Here is an 18,758-nt window from a genome sequence, read left to right as displayed (position 1 = left end):
AGGGAGGGTATATATGTATACAAAAAGCTTCCCAGGTGGCACAGTGGTAAAGATTCTACCTGCCAATGCAGGAGATGCAAGAGACCTGGGTCAGGAAGATCCCCTGGAGTAGGAAATGGCAACTCATTCCAGTATTCTTGCCTGGAGAATTCAATGGACAGAGGAACCTGGTGAGCTACAGTCCACAGGGTGTCACAAAGAGTCAGACACAACAGAGCAACTAACATTTTGTGTGTGTGTGTGTGTGTGTGTGTGTGTGTGTGTGTGTGTGTGTGTGTGTGTGTGTGTGTGTGTGATTCTTCTCAAGCCTCTTTCAGAAAGACTGGAGTTCTCCTTTGAACTTCAAGGGCATATTTTATTGCATAGATTTTGTGAGAAAATATACACTGAGTACCTATTGTTGTTCAGTTGCTAAGTCGTGTCCGACTCTTTGCAATCTGGTGGACTGCAGTATGCCAGGCTTCCCAGTCCTTCACTATCTCCCAGAGTTGGCTCAAATTCATGTCCATTAAGTTGGTGATACTATCTGACCATCTCATCCTCGGCTGCCCCCTTCTCCTTTTACCTTCTTCAGTCTTTCCCAGCATCAGGGCCTTTTCCAATTAGTCAGCTCTTCACATCAGGAGGCCAAAGTATTGGAGTTTCAGCTTCAGCATCAGTCCTTCCAATGAATATTCAGGGTTGATTTCTTTTAGGATGGACTGATTTAATTTCCTTGTAGTCCAAGGAACTCTCAAGAGTCTTCTTCAGCAGCACAATTGGGAAGCATCAAGTACCTATAGCATAGGGATGTGCTGTGTGGTGTGCTGTGCTGTGTTTAGTCGCTTAGTAGTGCGGGGCTCTTTGAGACCCCATGGACTGTAGTCCGCCAGGCTCCTCTGTCCATGGGATTTTCCAGGCAAGAATACTGGAGTGGGTTGCCGTGCCCTTCTCCAGGGGATCTTCCCAACACAGGGATTGAACCCACGTCTTCCGCTTTTCACTCACTAAATTAATAACTTACTATTATTTCATATAATAAGTAATAATAATGATCTTAATGATTAGATAATTATCATTATTAAATCCCTTAGAATAGTCCTTGATGTGTAAAAATGGCTTAAAAAATGTTAGCCTTCTCCCCTCTTTAAGTTGCTTTTATTATTTACATTATTTATAAAAAATTCCCCAAATTATAAAAGGCTTTCCTTCTGAAAAGCTGTTGACATCATAGTTAACAACACACTAGACTCTTTTTTATGCTTCTCTGTGGAATACTTGTCTTCTTGCTCTTCAGCTCTGACTTATCCTCAGGTCTCCTCTGAAGTGACCTCCTTATCAAGCAGTCCCTGATGGCTGCACAGGGCCTTCATTGTGGGGTGAGGGCTCTTCACTGGGCATGCAGGTTTTCTCTAGTTATGGCACAAGGGCTTCTCTTGCTGCAGCACAATGGCTCAGTAGTTGCAGCTTGTGGGCCTAGTTGCCCCAGGGCATGTGCAATCTTAGTTCTCCAACAAGAGAGGCAACCAGTGCCCCCTGCATTGGACGGCGGATCCTTAACCACTCGACCACAAAAGAAGTGCCCCTAATCACACTTTGTAGTCTTCTTCCCCCTCCCATCTTCTCTAACTTAACTTTGTCCCCATTTCCTAATAGTGCTCAACTTGTTTGTAAGTTTGTATGTTATCATTTTCCCCTCACCCTATACTATCGTATCCACGAAGGCAGGGGTCATGATGTTTTGTTTATCATCAGTTCTTTAGCTCCTGGCACAAGACCTGTCCCATTGTGGTCACTCAGTAAATATTGGTTCAATTAATGATCAGTTTCAACTAGAACCAGATTTACAGAATTGACATTTACATTCAGATGGTGAAAATGAGACTGCCAAGAGTGGTCAGTAATGGAAAAGGCCAACAGATTAAATCTGAGTGTGTTGAGAATTATGACTTAAAAAAAAATTCTCATTGTGAAACTTGTACCATGTGGCTCCTAGAATACATTCGCATCTCTCTTCTCATGCATGACTTGACAAGCCATCATTATCAGATCCATTAATGACCAAGAGCATTCTACTAGAAAACAAAATTATCATCCAATCCAAGCACTGAAGAGCTCCACGTTCAGTAGACTCTCCTGTAAGAAAACTCAACAGAGCCAAGCTTCAAAGATAGGAAACTTACCTTTAAGTATGTTTGCACAGATTTATTTCTACTTCAATTTCAATTGCCCAGTTTCACCTTCTACTGAACACTATGGCATATCAAGTGCTGTATAGCCATACACAGGATCCTGAAGTTATCACATTTTCCAGATCAGAGTTACTTGCCTTGGAGAGTTAAAAGCTTGAAAGGAAGACTCAGAATGTTCTGATCATTACAGGTGCTCTGTTTGAGCACATTTCACACAGAACAAGTTCTTTGGAATATACTTTTGGCCAGATAACATTCTTGAACCTCTCAGGACCCATTCGCAGGGACATTCAGAGAAGAAGGTATGTTTCCTACCAGCAACCATAACTGCCTCTACTGACACCTTCCACTCTATGAATTATTGTTTAAAAGAGAAGCAAAATTCTCATCTCTATTATGTTTTAATGGTTTAAAGCAAGTAGGAAAGTATTATTTTTTTAAGGGTGGGGTTCCCAATTAAATCAATTGCAGGCTTTGAAATTTATCCAGGTCAGATGTCCTCTTCTTGACCCCCCACTGTATGCTTGGTGCATTTTTCTGTGCTCTCATCGCCTCCTCCCTATACCTGCATTGCACAGTCTCACAAAAGATGTACTCCTTGTGGATAAATACTCTGTTTTTCAGCTCTGAATTCCAAGGAATTTCTACATCCCAGACTATGTCTGGCACCCTGACTAGCATAGAGTAAGAGCTTACTAAATAATGATGAATGAATGAATGAGTAGAAGAATGAATGAGTTAGTCCATGACTTGGAGATCTTTCAATCAATTGTTCACCCATTTATAAGCTTCTTCATTTTCCTCCATTTTTTAGACATCATTCTATCTATACAATAACACCTGATGAATCTATCACTGAATACCATGTTGTGAAGCATATGGCTTCATATGAGATGCCAGGGAGCTCCAGATATGAATGTTTACTCAGTTTATATAAAACTGTTCTTACCTTTGTTCTGGGCAGTAAGTACTTGGTGAGCAGGTCTTAAAGCTGTTCAGTTCAGTTCAGTCGCTCAGTCGGATCCAACTTTCTGCGACCCCCATGTACGGCAGCACACCAGGCCTCCCTGTCCAACACCAACTCCCAGAGTTTACCCAAACTCATGTCCATTGAGTCAGTGATGCCATCTAAGCATCTCATCCTCTGTTGTCCCCTTCCCCTCTTGCCTTCAATCTTTCCCAACATCAGGGTCTTTTCAAATGAGTCAGCTCTTCGCATCAGGGGGCCAAAGTTTTGGAGTTTCGGCTTCAACATCAGTCCTTCCAATGAACATTCAGGACTAATCTCCTTTAGGATGGACTGGTTGGATCTCCTTGCAGTCCAAGGGACTCTCAAGAGTCTTCTCCAACACCACAGTTCAAAAACGTCAATTCTTCGGCGTTCAGCTTTCTTTATAGTCCAACTCTCACATCCATACATGACTACTGGAAAAACCATTGCCTTGACTAGACGGACCTTTGTTGACAAAGTAATGTCTCTGTTTTTTAATATTCTGTCTAGGTTGGTCATAACTTTCCTTCCAAGGAGAGGGCATCTTTTAATTTCATGGCTGCAGTCACCATCTGCAGTGATTTTGGAGCCCCAAAAAATAAAGTCAGCCACTGTTTCCACTGTTTCCCCATCTATTTGCCATGAAGTGGTGGGACCGGATGCCATGATCTTAGTTTTCTGAATGTTGAGCTTTAAGCCAACTTTTTCACTCTCCTCTTTCACTTTCATCAAAAGGCTCTTTAGTTCTTCTTCACTTTCTGCCATAAGGCCACAGAATTTCTTCTTGATAATAAATAATGGCCCTTGTTTAAACTTAAATTAGTCAAGTGAGTCTGTTATCTAAAAATAGATATTTAGGGACTTCCCTGGTGGTCCAGTGGTTAAGACTCCATGCTTCCAGTGCCAGGAACACGGGTTCGATATTTGATTGGCAAACTAAGATCCCACATGCTGCATGTTGTGGCCAAACAATAAAAAAGATCTTTGTAAAAAGCAGTGTTACAGGCCACATTTCTCATGAACCTAACTGCTGAGGTGGGACACTTTTTTTGTTTTTGCTTGTTGGGGTTTCAGTAAGGTGAATTCAATAAATCCACTGACATTTAAAGTAAGATATCAGCCCTCGATAGACATGGCGTGCCTTGAACACACCATCCAGTGATAGCATTCCCTTTTCAGCGCCTCTTTTTCTTTTTCGTCAGGTAAAGATGCTATCACCACTGTTAATTTCTAGATTGGAGCAGAGGAGCAGTGGGCCCTAGCTCTAGGTATAGTCCAACATTACTTGGCTGTTACTTTCTTTCCATCTTTTACATCATAAGGGTGACATCAGGATTCACAGGCAAGATTCTGTCCAGTTCTTTTAAATGAGCATGAACATGGCCGGTATCCACATCATTAATCAATGAAATAGTAATCTGCAAGCCCATGGAGGTTGGTTTTGGTTTTATTCTCATTTTTTCAGGTTAATTATTGCACATTCAGGTTTTCCAGTTCTAATAAGGGCCCTGTTATTAAGAGACCTTTTGGTCTTCCCTGGTGGCTCAGTTGGTAAAGAATCTGCCTGCAATACAGGAGACCCAGATTCCATCCCTGGGTCAGGAAGATCCTCTGAAAGGCAGAATGGCAATCCACTCCAGTATTCTTGCCTAGAGAATTCCACCGACAGAGGAGCCTGGTGGGCTATAGTCCATGGGGTTGCAAAGAGTCAGACACGACTGAACAACTAACACTTTCACTTCTCACCAGGTCTTAGTTATGGCACTCAGAATCTTTAGTTGCAGCATGTGGGATCTATCCAGTTCCCTGACCATGGATCAAACCCAGGCCCCCAGCATTGGGAGTATGGAGTCTTAACCACTGGACCACCAGGGAAGTGCCAGGGCTATATTTTGACTTTCATGGGCCCTAGGCACGTTTGCTTTTGTGGACCACTTCCTCTGTTAAAAACATGTTTTAAATTATATTTTATGACTGCATTAGAATATAATTCAGGCAAGGATTATAAATTAGTTGGGATATTCATTTCTTCTTCTGATTTTAAGTGGATTTATGTATTTTTTAATAAATTTATTTATTTTTGACTGGGTCTTTATTGCTGTGCACAGGCTTTCTCCAGTTTCATCAACTGGTGGCTACTCTCTTAAGGTGCGCAGGCTTCTCATTGTGGTAGCTTCTGTTGTTGCAGAGCACAAAGCTCTGGGCACATGGGCTCAGTAGTTGTGGCACACAGGCTTAGTTGCTCCAAGCCATATGAAATCTTCCCAGACAAGGGATCAAACCTGTGTCCCCTGTGTTGGTTGGCATATTCTTTACCACTGGACCACCAGGGAAGTCCATGACTTTCAGTGAATTTAAAATGAAAACATTGGAAGTTCCCTGGTGGTCCACTGGTCAGCACTTGGACCTGTCGCTGCTGTGTAACCGGGTTCAGTCCCTAGTCAAGGAACTAAGATCCCGCAGCCATGTCGTATGGCCAAAAAAAAAAGAAAACATTTAGTGGGTCTCTAGCTGCAGTCCATGGGGTCTCAAAGAGTCGGACACGACTGAGTGACTGAACTGAACTGAACTGAGAACTGTCATAGTCCTGAGCACAGTGGGCACTGTGCATGGAGGACAAGGCAGCTGAGTCCAGGAGAACATATTGTTCAGTCACAAAATCACGTCCAACTCTTTGCTACCCCATGGACTTCCCTGTCCGTCATCTCCCAGAGTTTGCTCAAACTCATATCCGTTGCATTGATGATACCATCCAACCATCTCATCCTCTGTTGTCCCCTTCTCCTCCTGCCCTCAATCTTTCCCAGCATCAGGGTCTTGAATTCGACCTTTCTTCATACTATCTTCTCTCTAAAGAAAACAAGGTGAGACAGAATGGGAAAGTATAAGGTGATGGCTTGTGTCATTTCTTCCACCCCTAAGCTGCATGATTTTCTGAAAATTAATTTTCCTGAGTCTTGGCTACCTCATAAACTTCAATTATGAGGATTTAAAGGAGACTATACAGCATACTTTGCCTACCATCTGTTTTAAACCACCAAGTAAATGTAGCTATTAATAGTGACAGCACGTGTGATATATAGGAAAACACGTCCATGGAGTCCAAAGAGGTAGCTTCTAGGTCTGGTTTTGTTTTGTTTTTTTAACACATTGGGTGTGCAACCTTGAGCCAAACACTTAACCTTTCTGAGTCTTAGTTTCATCATCTGTGATCATATCCTCCCAGCCAACCTCACCGGATTGCTGAAAGAACAAATAAGATAATGGATGTAGCAGCATGTTTATCATACTTAACAGCATTACATACAGTAATTATTGTTATTACTGAAGAAGCTGAAAATTATGTAGAGGAAAGTGTCCAGTGCCTGGCACACAAAAACTATTTGGTAGCTGTTTCTTGACTTCCCTGATGGCTCAGACACTAAAGTGTCTGCCTACAATGTGGGGGACCCGGGTTCAATCCCTGGGTTGGGAAGATCCCCTGGAGAAGGAAATGGCAACCCACTGCAGTATTCTTGCCTGGAAAATCCCATGGACGGAGGAGCCTGGTAAACTACAGTCCATGGGGTCACAAAGAGTCGGACATGACTGAGCAACTTCACTTTCACTTTCACTTTTCTTGAATGAATGCCTCACAATGCTTTCAACATTCCAAACAGTGACTTCTCCACTGGTGTACTTAATGGTAGAAAGCATTGCAAAGGCAGCTCAAGACAAAAATAACAAATACTTTATATGAGGAGATTGTAAGTAATAGTCCTCAACTATGACTTTCACCAATATGTAAGTATCTTAGATTGAAGGCTTCTGGTAGGTACACATTCCTTATATTTTTATATCTTCCACATTTTCTATCCCAGTGTTTGTATACAATAGACAGTCAGCAAATGCTTAAAAATTGAATTGAACTTAGCCAATCACTTGCTCTTATAGCCAATCTTAATCTCTATTCATGCTGAAATACTCTTAATTCCATTCTTCCCCCCGAAGTTCTTCCTTTGCTCTTTGTGTAAGACTCTCAAATTAAGGGCTTTCAATAAATATTACTTGAATGAATAAATTAATGAATGTTTCCCAGTTATTTTATTTTAAATATCTATTGTTAACCATACAGCTAGCAGATGTTGAGAAAATGATACTTTTGTATCATGAGAGATACAATGTTGTTGTTCAATCACTAAATCATGTCTGACTCTTTACCACCCCCTGGACTGCAGCCCACCAGTCTCCTCTGTCCACGGGACTTCCCAGGCAAGCATACTGGAATGGTTGCCATTTTCTTCTCTAGAGGATCTTCGAAACCCAGGGATCAAACTCTGTCTCCTACATTGTCAGGCAGATTCTCTACCACTTAGCCACCAAGAAGCCCAACCAGGGAGACACAATAGAATAGTTTAAATTCATATGGTATCTTAATCAAATCAGACTTCAGAATTCCTCTCATGATTCTTGGATGGATGAATCATCATACAAGTCCACTTGACCTTGGAGAAGAATCAGGACCAGATTTTGGAGTTTCTCAGTGATGGAACCGGTCCTGCATGCTCTTCTCCCAGCTTTGGAGAATGGCCCTTCAGTGTTCAAAAACAACGTGCTCAAGTGTAAAGAATGCTCACGCCAGTTTGTCAATATCACACAGCCTGTTGAATCTTTGAAGCTGTGACCACTTGCCTGTTACAGGAGAGAGTCTTTGGAGAATTAGTAGGTGGTGCATTTTGTGAAAATTGCTCCTTTGACAGCATCTGAGGATAAATTGGCATCTCAGCCAGTGCAGCTGTGATGATAATTGACTGAAGTTCTCAGCAGAAAGGACACTGACCATCTTTCTCTAGCCAATAGCTCTGTCAGAAAGCCCCCATTCCAAACACACACACCCCCCATCAGCGTTTCAAAGGTAGCTCTCTTTCACTGGCTTTCTTTGATGTGCATCGTTTACAGTTTTATCCTTTCCTCCATCAGTGCTAATGGGATGTGGTTATCGAGTGTGTGGTGGGAGAGTCCCTCGATTGGTATTTGGATGTTAATCAGCTTTCATTTGAGGGAAAAAAACCTGAAAACAAGTCTTTCGATTTCATTTCTAATTTGTGGAGGTTTCTGTGACTCTTATTTCTGCCCTGAAAATGACTGTCACTTGTAAATTGTCCTGAGTGGTATATAATAGTTAAGATGTTCTTCATGGAACAGAACAGCTTTTCAAAACAGAAACTTTTATCTTGCCATGAAAAATATACGTAGAGTCAAAATGCAGTCTTCAACTTGGATCTAACCTTATCTTATTAGCATAAAGCAATTCAGCTATCAAGGAGCAAAGGATGTCTTGGCATAGAATCTTCAAAAATATGCAAGAGAGTTAGCTTAGCACTGACCACAACTTTTACTTTTCTCCACATGGGCCAGCTCTCTTCTGCATCTTTTTAAAGGGTCATGTCTCCTCCCCATATAGACTGTGTCTGCACATCCCTTTTGAATTCCCAGTGCCTCCCCAGGCAAATGGTAGGAGCTCAGTGAGAGTTCTTTGGCTGAGTGGATCACATAGGCTTAGCTGTGTGTCCTGAATTGGCCAATACCCATACTTGGCTTAACACAGATCAAGGTCTATCCTTTTCCTAGAGCCCTCTAGTCATTTCAACATCCCACCATGCCACTCAAGGGGTCTCAGTAACAACCTTTATCTTCGAAACCTTCTTTCATTAAAATCTTCACTTGAAAATGATCCAGAATGGCCAGCACTTCAGTGTAGATACTTCCTCTCCCTCCATAGGTGGGAGAACCATACGCTCTGAAGGTTGGGGCTGCTTCATTTATTCGTGACCATGAGACACAAATACAAGGGACCACCACCCTGGAGCAGGTAGCCATTTCCTTCTCCATGGGATCTTCCCAACCCAGGAATTGAACCCGGGTCTCCTTCGTTGCAGACAGATTCTTTACCATCTGAGCCACCAGGGAAGCCTGTACCACCAAGAAAGTCTCTTGAAACTCCTGTTTTCTGATAGATAATATGCTGCCTGCAGTTTTGACCAGTTTGGTATTCCATGAGCTACCACTAGTGCATCTAGGCTTTTCCTTATTTCCAGAAGAAACATCAGTGGGCAAGTGTGGACTGGCCTGTGCGTGTTCAGTCTTATCTTCAATTTACAAATGAATTCAGGTTATTTGCTCTTTTGTATGTTAAACATTGTCTTTAATTTGTTTCCCCTTGGTTTGTGTAGTTTGTATAATTCTCATTTTTAAAATAAGTCTTCAGCACTGCCCAAATTATTTAGGTAATGTGACTTTGCCCAGAGTGAGCAGGACTAGTTGGAGACATTCCATGGTTGTTGAAGATATTTTCGAATGAAGCACAAGGCTCCATTCTGTTCCAACCACTGATGAACGAAAGTTCAGCCCGTCTGAGGTGGCCCTGAGTGAAACTCGCCCACTGGGACACCCTGATAGACTGTTGGCAAGTACAGTTTACACCCAGGTCTGTTTCTAAAGCTTCTCCCCTCCCACCACACTTGAATAGCAGGCAAGGCCAGCCTTGGGAGTGCACCCCAGCCCCCACCCATAAAAAGTTTATCATCTCAGGACTTCCCTGGTACTGCAGTGGATAAGAATCCACCTACCAATGCAGAGGACATGGGTTCAATTCCTGGTCCAGGAAGATGCCTCTTGCCTCGGATCAACTAAGCCCATGTGCCACAACTACTGAGCCTACATGCCACAACTACTGAAGCCCGAGCATCCTAGAGTCCACGTTTCACAAGGGAGGCCACCACAATGAGAAGCCCGCACACTGCAACTAGAGTAAGCCTGCATGCGGCAATGAAGATCCAGCAGAGCCAAAAATAAATATGTACATAGTCTATCATCTCAAACATGGAAAGGTGGATGCCTAGACCTGGAGGCAGAAAGTTGTTCAGAGGCAGAGCTGTGACAGGGCTTCCCTGGTGGCTCAGATGGTAAAGAATCCGCCTGCAACGCAGAAGACCCAGGTTTGATCCCTGGGTCAGGGAGATCCCCTGGAGAAGGGAATGGCTACCCACTCTGGGAGATGGTGAAGGACAGAGAAGCCTGGCGTGCTGCAATCCATGGGGTTGCAAAGAGTCAGACACGACTGAGCAACTGAACAACAACAACCACCCACTCCAGTATTCTTGCCTGGGAAATCCCATGGACAGAGGAGCCTGGTGGACTATGACACATGGGGTCACAAAGAGTTGGTCACAACTGACCGACTAAACACCAGAGCCACGACAAGACCAGCTGAGCAGATGAAATGTTTACATTGCGGATGAGGCTCTTATTTGGCTTCTGGAGCCAAACAACATCTGTCGTGGTTGTTTGGAGCCCAGAGACCCTCATCACCTCCAAGTCAGATATAGGAGGGGGAAGGCCCAAAAGAGACACCGTCTGTGTGGCAGGGCCTTGGGCCAAAAGGCCTAGCGCCGTGGGCCTCATTCCACTCCACTCAGTCTGCAATGAGGCAAAATTTTGGAACAGACGAGCAGAATTTTCCTCCTGTCTCTCACTTACCTAACCCATCACAACCTCCCAGCAAACACACAGCTGATCATTTGGTGCTTTCGTGAGCCTGTGGAGCTTATTTCTAGGGAGACCCTCTGATCTTAGGCTCACCTCCTCCCTAGCTGCCCCTTCAGAGAACAATGTAGATGACACTGCGGTTTTCCGCAGAGGAACACGCCTCTCCTCCTGGGCCCTTGCTGCATCATCAGCCACAACCTAGCTAGGGACCTCCTGCTACAAGGCTCAGATGACAGATTATCTTCCCAGGCAACGATAGGAGAGGCCCATCTTCTGAGGGGAAAAAAAAAAGGAAGCTGCATCTTCTGCCTCCCATCCTCTCGCTCTTAGCTTTGACTCTTGAAAGTTCATCCAATGGACCGAGAACATCAGCATCACCTGGAAGCTTCAGAGCTCTGCAGCATCTCAGACCCACCCACCCATGCACACAGAATCAGAATCTGTACTTTTAACAAGATCCCCAAAAGTTTCCCATGCACAGTCAAATCCAAGAAGTCTCATTCTGAGTCTTCTGTTCATGATCAGATGTGTGATTATTTTATATTAGCTTCAAATAGAAAGAAATCTCTGCTTCTTTCAAATCTCAGAAGACATATGAAGACATAATGAAGACACTCAAACATCTGTAGACTGACAATCACAACTGCACAGAAGCTGACTGTCAGGACTTCCCTGGTGGCCCAGTGGTTAAGATTCCAAGTTTCCAATACAGGGGGCATGGGTTTGATCCCTGCTGTGGGAACTAGGATCCCACATGCCATGTGCCTCAGCCAAAAAAAAAAAATTGAAATTAATTGTTAACATTAACAGTATTATGCAGAACTCTGGTTATCTTTGCTCTGCCCCCAGCTCAGAGAGGTTCTGAGAAAAAACCCTGTGTTTGTTAAATACAAGCACCCAGAAGATGGAGTGGAGCATTTTCTCTGACCCCAGTCCACCCTCTGAGCAAGGGGAGGCACTGGTCCTTACCTCCACCTTCTGCTGCATCCAGAGACGAGCCAATGAAAACCACTTGGAACTTCCCTGTCACTCAAAGGCCATTAATTTTTTATAAGATGAAAAGTACTTTTTCCAAAAATAAAACCCAGAGTTATCATTTTGGTAGGCTGGGGAAATGTACATTCCTTTTTATAGCTGCAAATGAGAGCAGTTCCATAACAATTCTAAGTTTCTTCTTCTAATGCTGCAGTATTCTCTCCTTAAAAGAAAAAAAAAAAAATGTAAGGCACTCAGGTGTCCTTTAGACCCTGAGCCACACATGTGCCCAACAGCTTTCTGATCAGTTTCCTCCACAGCAGGGGATGATTTCGCCCATGTACCTGTCACCTTTATCTCCCTGGTCCTTGGGTTCTCTGTTTTCAATAAGCTGTTATAAAAGTTCACATGCCATCAGGGGGTCCCCCATGGAATGAAAGTGAGTGAGGGGATGAGGAGGGACTTACTGCCAGGGAAGAACTTGGGTCATCTCTAGGTGACCATCCCAGCTCATTACATGGTCCTGTTTGGATTACACAAAGCTGACTCGGCCCATCTTAACTGTACCAGTTCTCAAGGGCCAAGTGTGTGTGTGTATGTTTGTGTGCATGTGTTCATCACTGCCCTGCACTCAGGGGTCCTCTGCCACAGGGGGCAGTAATGAAATCCCAGGACCCAGTGCATTCTCTGGATTCCAAACAAGATGGTTTGCTGGCAGAGATCCCCAGGGAGCAGCTTGTTTATGTTTTGTTGTTGTTGTCTTCTCCTACACAGTATTTTAAGAAATGTTTGAATTACTTGGAACATTTTTTTGTTGTTCAGTCGCTCAATCGTGTCTGACTCTTTGCAACCCCATCGACTACAGCACGCCAGGCTTCCCTGTCCTAGATTTCCTATAGTATTGACTGGTTTGATCTCCTTGGAATATTTAAAAATCAGGAAATGTCACTTTTTTAAAATCCATATTTCTGGCTTCCTTTGAATTGGAGAATCTGAAGACACCCTCATTTCCTGTGGCAGCAGTCAGCTAAATTTGTAACCACAGCCTTTAGACACTGTCTCTGCTCCCCACCATCCCCCCCACTCCCCAGAGTCTTCCTCTTCCCCAGGCCTCTCTCCGGATTCACTCCTAGTTATGACTCACCTGGGCCTGGAAGGCATTCCCATCTCCAACCCCTTTTTACAGCGTGATGAGAAACTCAGTTCCCTGTCAGGGCTGGTATGTGAGAGCCTGAGAACATGGCTGAGAACATGGTCCACTTGATTTGGAGCCAAAGTATTGGAGTTTCATCTTCAACATCAGTCCTTCCAATGAACACTCAGGACTGATCTCCTTTAGGATGGACTGGTTGGATCTCCTTGCAGTCCAAGGGACTCTCAAGAGTCTTCTCCAACACCACAGTTCAAAAGCATCAATTCTTCGGCTCTCAGCTTTCCTTATAGTCCAACTCTCACATCCATACATGACCAAAGCACCAAAATGTTTCCTTATCTCAGAACATCAGGTTTTGGAAAAAAAAAAAAAAAAGGAATGCACTGAGAAGAAAATTAAACCACCACGTGGTGACGCTACATAGCAATTAATGGGGTGCCAACCACCAGCAAGGATCTAATGGCAGTTTAACAGGAAGGTTCCTCTTGCTGTCAGTCCTCCTTTGGGCATACCCCTGGCTCCAGCCTCCTTTGGGAATGTCCTGCTGTCCATGCTGAGCACCATCTGGATGCAGACACTTTACATCTTCACTGATCTGGCTGCAAGGAGGCTCTTCAGTTCAGTCGCTCTGTCGTGTCTGACTTTGTGACCCCATGGACTGCAGCATGCCAGGATTCCCTGTCCATCACCAACTCCTGAAGCCTGCTCAAACCCATGTCCATCGAGTTGGTGATACCATCCAACCATCTCATCCTCTGTCCTCCCCTTCTCCTCCCACCTTCAATCTTTCCCAGCATCAGGGTGTTTTCAAATGAGTCAGCTTTTCACATCAGGTGGCCAAAGTTTTGGAGTTTCCACTTCAGCATCAGTCCTTCCAATGAATATTCAGGACTGATTTCCTTTGGGACTGACTGGTTTGATCTCTTTGCAGTCCAAGGGACTCTCAAGAGTCTTCTCCAACACCACAGTTCAAAAGCATCAATTCTTCAGCTCTCAGCTTTCTTTATAGTCCGACTCTCACATCCATACATGACTATTGGCAAAACCACAGCTTTGACTAGATGGACCTGTGTTGGCAAAGTAATGTCTCTGGTTTTTAATATGCTGTCTAAGTTGGTTACAGCTTTTCTTCCAAGGAGCAAGCATCTTTTAGTTTCAAGGCTGAGGTCACCATCTGCAGTGATTTTGGAGTCCAAAAAATAAAAAGTCTGTCACTGTTTCCATTGTTTCCCCATCTATTTGCCATGAAGTGATGGCACCAGATGCCATGATCTTAGTTTTCTGAATGGTGAGTTTTAAGGCAACTTTTTCACTCTCTTCTTTCACTTTCATCAAGAGGCTCTTTAGTTCTTCTTCACTTTCTGCCATAAGGGTGGTGTCATCTGCATATCTGAGGTTAATGATATTTCTCCCAGCAATCTTGATTCCAGCTTGTGCTGCATACAGCCCAGCATTTCACATGATGTGAAATATAAGTTAAATAAGCAGAGTGACAATATATAGCCTTGATGTACTCCTTTCCAGTCTGTTGTTCCATGTCCAGTTCTAACTGTTTCTTCTTGACCTGCATACAGATTTCTCAGGAGGCAGGTCAGGTAGTGTGGTATTCCCATTTCTTGAAGAATTTTCCACAATTTGTTGTGATCCACACAGTCAAAGGCTTTGGCATAGTCAATAAAGCAGAAGTATATGTTTTTCTGGAACTCTCTTGTTTTTTCCATGATCCAACAGATGTTGGCAATTTGACCTCTAGTTCCTCTGCCTTTCCTAAATCCAGCTTGAACATCTGGAACCTTTACAATGTTGTATTGATCTCTGCTGTACAACATCAAGAATCAGTCATAGCTATATATATACATGCATATATATATATATATATACACACACACACACACACATATCCCCTCCTTCTTGAGCCTTCTTTCCCCTCCAATCCCGCCCCTCTAGGTCATCATAACAGACCACCAAGCTGAGTTCCTTGTGTCATATATCCAGCTTCCCACTAGCTATCTGTTTTACACATGGTAGTGTGTATATGTTAGGGCTTCCCAGGTGGCTCAGTGGTAAAGAATCTGCTTGCCAATGCAGGAGACACCAGAGACTCGGGTTTGATCGCTAGACTAGAAAGGTCCCCTGGAGGAGGAAATGGCAACCGACTCCAGTATTCTTGCCAGGAAAATCCCAATGGACAGAGGGACCTAGCGGTCCCTAGGGGTTGAAAAGTGTCAGACACAGCTTAGTGACTGATCACAGCACAGTGTATATATGTCAGTGCTGCTTTCTCAATTCATCCCCCTTCTCTGTGTCCACAAGTCCATTCTCTATGTCCGCGTCTCCATTCCTTCCCTGAAAATAGATTCATCAGTACCATTTTTTTAGATTGCGTATATGTGCTTTAATACACAATATTTGTTTTTCTCTTTCTGACTTAACGTTTGAAACCTACACACTGCTAGCCACCTCCAGGTTGTTTTCTCCTAAGGAATAAAGTAGTTCAGGTGTCCCACTGTGGTCACTCTCTTCTCCTACTTCCCGGAGATTACCAGCTGCCTAGATTATCTTTCTCTCCATTATTTTAAGTAACACTGTTTAGATTTAACCATTGCCTCCGGGTTCCTTTTAAGTGTTATGGTAAGATTCCATTGGAAGATATGGCAGGACTGATTTTAATCTCTTCTTGATGGACTTATGAATTGTTCCCGACTCACTATCATTATCAAAAATGCTGCTGTGAGTGTTCCTATAGCTATCTTTTCACACACACCTGTACAAGACTGTACACCTGGAGGTGCAATTGTGAGTCACAAGGCAGCACTTCTTCACCTTCATATTCTCACCAAATCCTTCTCCAAAATGCCTGCGTTGTCTAGCTCTTCAGCAGTCATGTAAGAGAGCTTCCTTTCCTCTTTCTTTTCCCCTACATGACATCGTTAAGACTTAATTTGGGCCAATCAGAGGATGAAATTACATCTTGAGAGTGTGTACATTTTTTTTTCAGATTACTACAGCGGTCGAGCATCTTCTCATGTATTTAGGAACCATGGGAATTTTCCATACTGTGAATTGCCTTTTCACTGATTCTATACTTTTTTCCTATCAGGTTGCCTTCTTTGTATTGGATAGTAGACCTGCTTTCTAATTCCAGTAACAAATTTTTGAAGGTTCTGTGCCTCACAGATGTCTTCTCTTGGTGCTTTTTTTTTTTCATAATACGAAGTCCTTTGTTTGGAATTGTTTAATAAGAAAAAAACTTTATTAACACATGCAGCCCGCATGCATGCAGGAAAAATTCAGGGAGGGGTGGTTAGAAATGTGGGTCTTTGTAATGTCTTAATAAAGAACAGTGAATTTGTAGAGAAGTGACCAGACAAAGGAAAAGGGGTTTAGGTTTTTAGGGAGAAGAAACTATGGAAAGTTAAGAGTATGAAGGAAAATAATGGAAGAGAAGTGTTATTTTAGTAAAGTTTGTCATGTAGATTCCTCTTAACTTCTTCTCTGGGTTGATAAGAGTCTAGAGTTGTCTCCCATGATTAAGAATCTTAAAGTTGTGAGAGGTTTTGGATTTTAAGGTAGTTCAGTTTATTAATATTTTCCTTTATGGCTTATGCTTCTGTTGTCTTATTTAGGAAATATTTCCCTACCCTGAGAGTAACATTTTCCTGTGTTACTTTCTAAAAGTTTTTCAGTTTTCACTCCCTACATTTAAATCCTTGATCCCTCTGAAATTTGTGTATATTAGGAAATAGAAACCTATTAATTTTCCACTTTTATTAAAGATTTTATTTTTTCCACACTGATTGCAATATCATCTCTATCATGTATGTATTTTAATTAATTTTTATTGGAGCATGGTTGCTTTACAATGTTGTGTTAGTTTCTACTGAATAGCAAAATGAATCAGCCATATATATACTTACATCCCCTCCCTTTTGGACTTCCTTCCCATTCAGGTCACCACGGTGTATTAAACAGAGTTTCTTGTGCTATACAGTATGTTCTCATTAGTATTTTTATATATATTTGGGGCTGTTTCTGGGCTCTCTATGCTGTTTCATTGATACTTTTTCAGTCAGTTCAGTTCAGTCGCTCAGTCGTGTCCGACTCTTTGCTACCCGTGAATCGCAGCACGCCAGGCCTCCCTGTCCATCACCAACTCCCGGAGTCCACCCAAACCCATGTTCATCGAGTCGGTGATGCCATCCAACCATCTCATCCTCTGTCGTCCCCCTCTCCTACTGCCCCCAATCCTACCCAGCATCAGGGTCTTTTCCAATGAGTCAACCCTTCGCATGAGGTGGCCAAAGTATTGGAGTTTCAGCTTCAACATCAGACCTTCCAATGAACACCCAGGATTGATCTCTTAGGATGGATTGATTGGATCTCCTTGCAGTCCAAGGGACTCTCAAGAGTCTTCTCCAACACCACAGTTCAAAAGCATCAATTCTGCCGCTCTCAGCTTTCTTCACCATCCAACTCTCACATCCATACATGACCACTGGAAAACCCATAGCCTTGACTAGCCGTACTTTTGTTGGCAAAGTAATGTCTCTGCTTCTAAATATACTATCTAGGTTGGCCATAACCTTCCTTCCAAGGAGTAAGGGTCTTTTAATTTCATGGCTGCAGTCACCATCAGCAGTGATTCTGGAGCCCAAAAAAGTAAAGTCTGACACTGTTTCCACTGTTTCCCCATCTATTTCCCATGGAGTGATGGGACCAGAGGCCATGATCTTAGTTTTCTGAACGTTGAGCTTTAAGCCAACTTTTTCACTCTCCTCTTTCACTTTCATCAAGAGGCTCTTTAGTTCTTCTTCACTCTCTGCCATAAGGGTGGTGTCATCTGCATATCTGAGGTTATTGATATTTCTCCCGGCAATCTTGATTCCAGCTTGTGTTTCTTCCAGCCCAGCGTTTCTCATGATGTACTCTGCATATAAGTTAAATAAGCAGGGTGACAATATACAGCCTTGATGGACTCCTTTTCCTATTTGGAACCAGTCTGTTGTTCCATGTCCGGTTCTAACTGTTGCTTCCTGACCTGCATACAGGTTTCTCAAGAGACAGGTCAGATGGTCTGGTATTCCCATCTCTTTCAGAATTTTCCACAGTTTATTGTGATCCACACAGTCAAAGACTTAATCTACCCCATATTATCATCACATGCCTTAGTTACCAAGAAAGGCTTCATAACAATGGCAACTCCAACTATTTTTTGTACTTCAAACTTACCTTAGCTCTTCTTTTTCTTTTATTGAAATAATAGTGGACATACAATATTATGTTAGTTTCAGGTGTACAATGGAGTGATTCCATTGTTCCATTCCAATGGAGCGGAGCATTTAAATACATTATAAAATGATCACCATAATAAGTCTAATAACCATCTGTTCTCATAAAAGATGTTACAATATCATTAGCTATATCCCTTATGCTGTGTATTTCATCCCATAACTCTTCTTAATCTTTTGCTCTTCTGTGAGAATTTTAAGGTCAACTTGCAGTATATCATGAGAATCTGCTAGGATTTTAACTGTCATTGCATTGCTATAGATTAACTTAGAATGTTGTTTTAAAAAGGTTTTTTTTAAGTTTCTCTTTATTTGTAGTTTAGTAAGAATCCTTAATCCTAAATGAGTATCAAATGCTATCAAATTTTTTCAGTGTCTACTCATATGATCATGTTTCATGACATAATCACTTTTAATCTGTTTATTATATTTCATTAATATTTCATGAATAGATATCAAATATTAACTAGTTAAATATATATTAACTATGCCTGCATTCCTTTTTTAAAGCTTTGAGCCCCTCAGTTCCATGGTCCCTTTATTTATTTTACTGAGATATAGTTGATTTACAATGCTATGTTAATTTCCACTGCACAACAAAATGACTCAGCCACACATATTTGTACATTCTTTTTATATTCTTTTCCATTATG

At 42.5% G+C, this 18,758-nt stretch overlaps 1 protein-coding gene and 1 long non-coding RNA gene across 6 annotated transcripts in view; one reads left to right on the top strand and one right to left on the bottom strand.

Annotated features, from left to right (window-relative positions):
- KCNB2 (potassium voltage-gated channel subfamily B member 2) overlaps nt 1-18,758 on the top strand; it is a 435,594-nt gene that overhangs the window by 358,757 nt on the left and 58,079 nt on the right. The gene's annotated exons all lie outside the window — the stretch shown is intronic.
- LOC145510462 (uncharacterized) lies at nt 5,232-6,753 on the bottom strand. The gene is made up of 2 exons (XR_014057038.1): nt 6,682-6,753; nt 5,232-6,012 (listed from the first exon to the last, which is right to left on the bottom strand). It is a non-coding gene; the product is annotated as an uncharacterized LOC145510462 (long non-coding RNA).

Source organism: Giraffa tippelskirchi, chromosome 6 (assembly GCF_054371585.1).
Source record: "Giraffa tippelskirchi isolate mGirTip1 chromosome 6, T2T-mGirTip1v1.2.pri, whole genome shotgun sequence".
Classification (NCBI taxonomy): domain Eukaryota; kingdom Metazoa; phylum Chordata; class Mammalia; order Artiodactyla; family Giraffidae; genus Giraffa; species Giraffa tippelskirchi.
The sequence above is the reverse complement of the archived record's forward strand: the minus strand, read 5'-3'. Positions and strand labels throughout refer to the sequence as shown.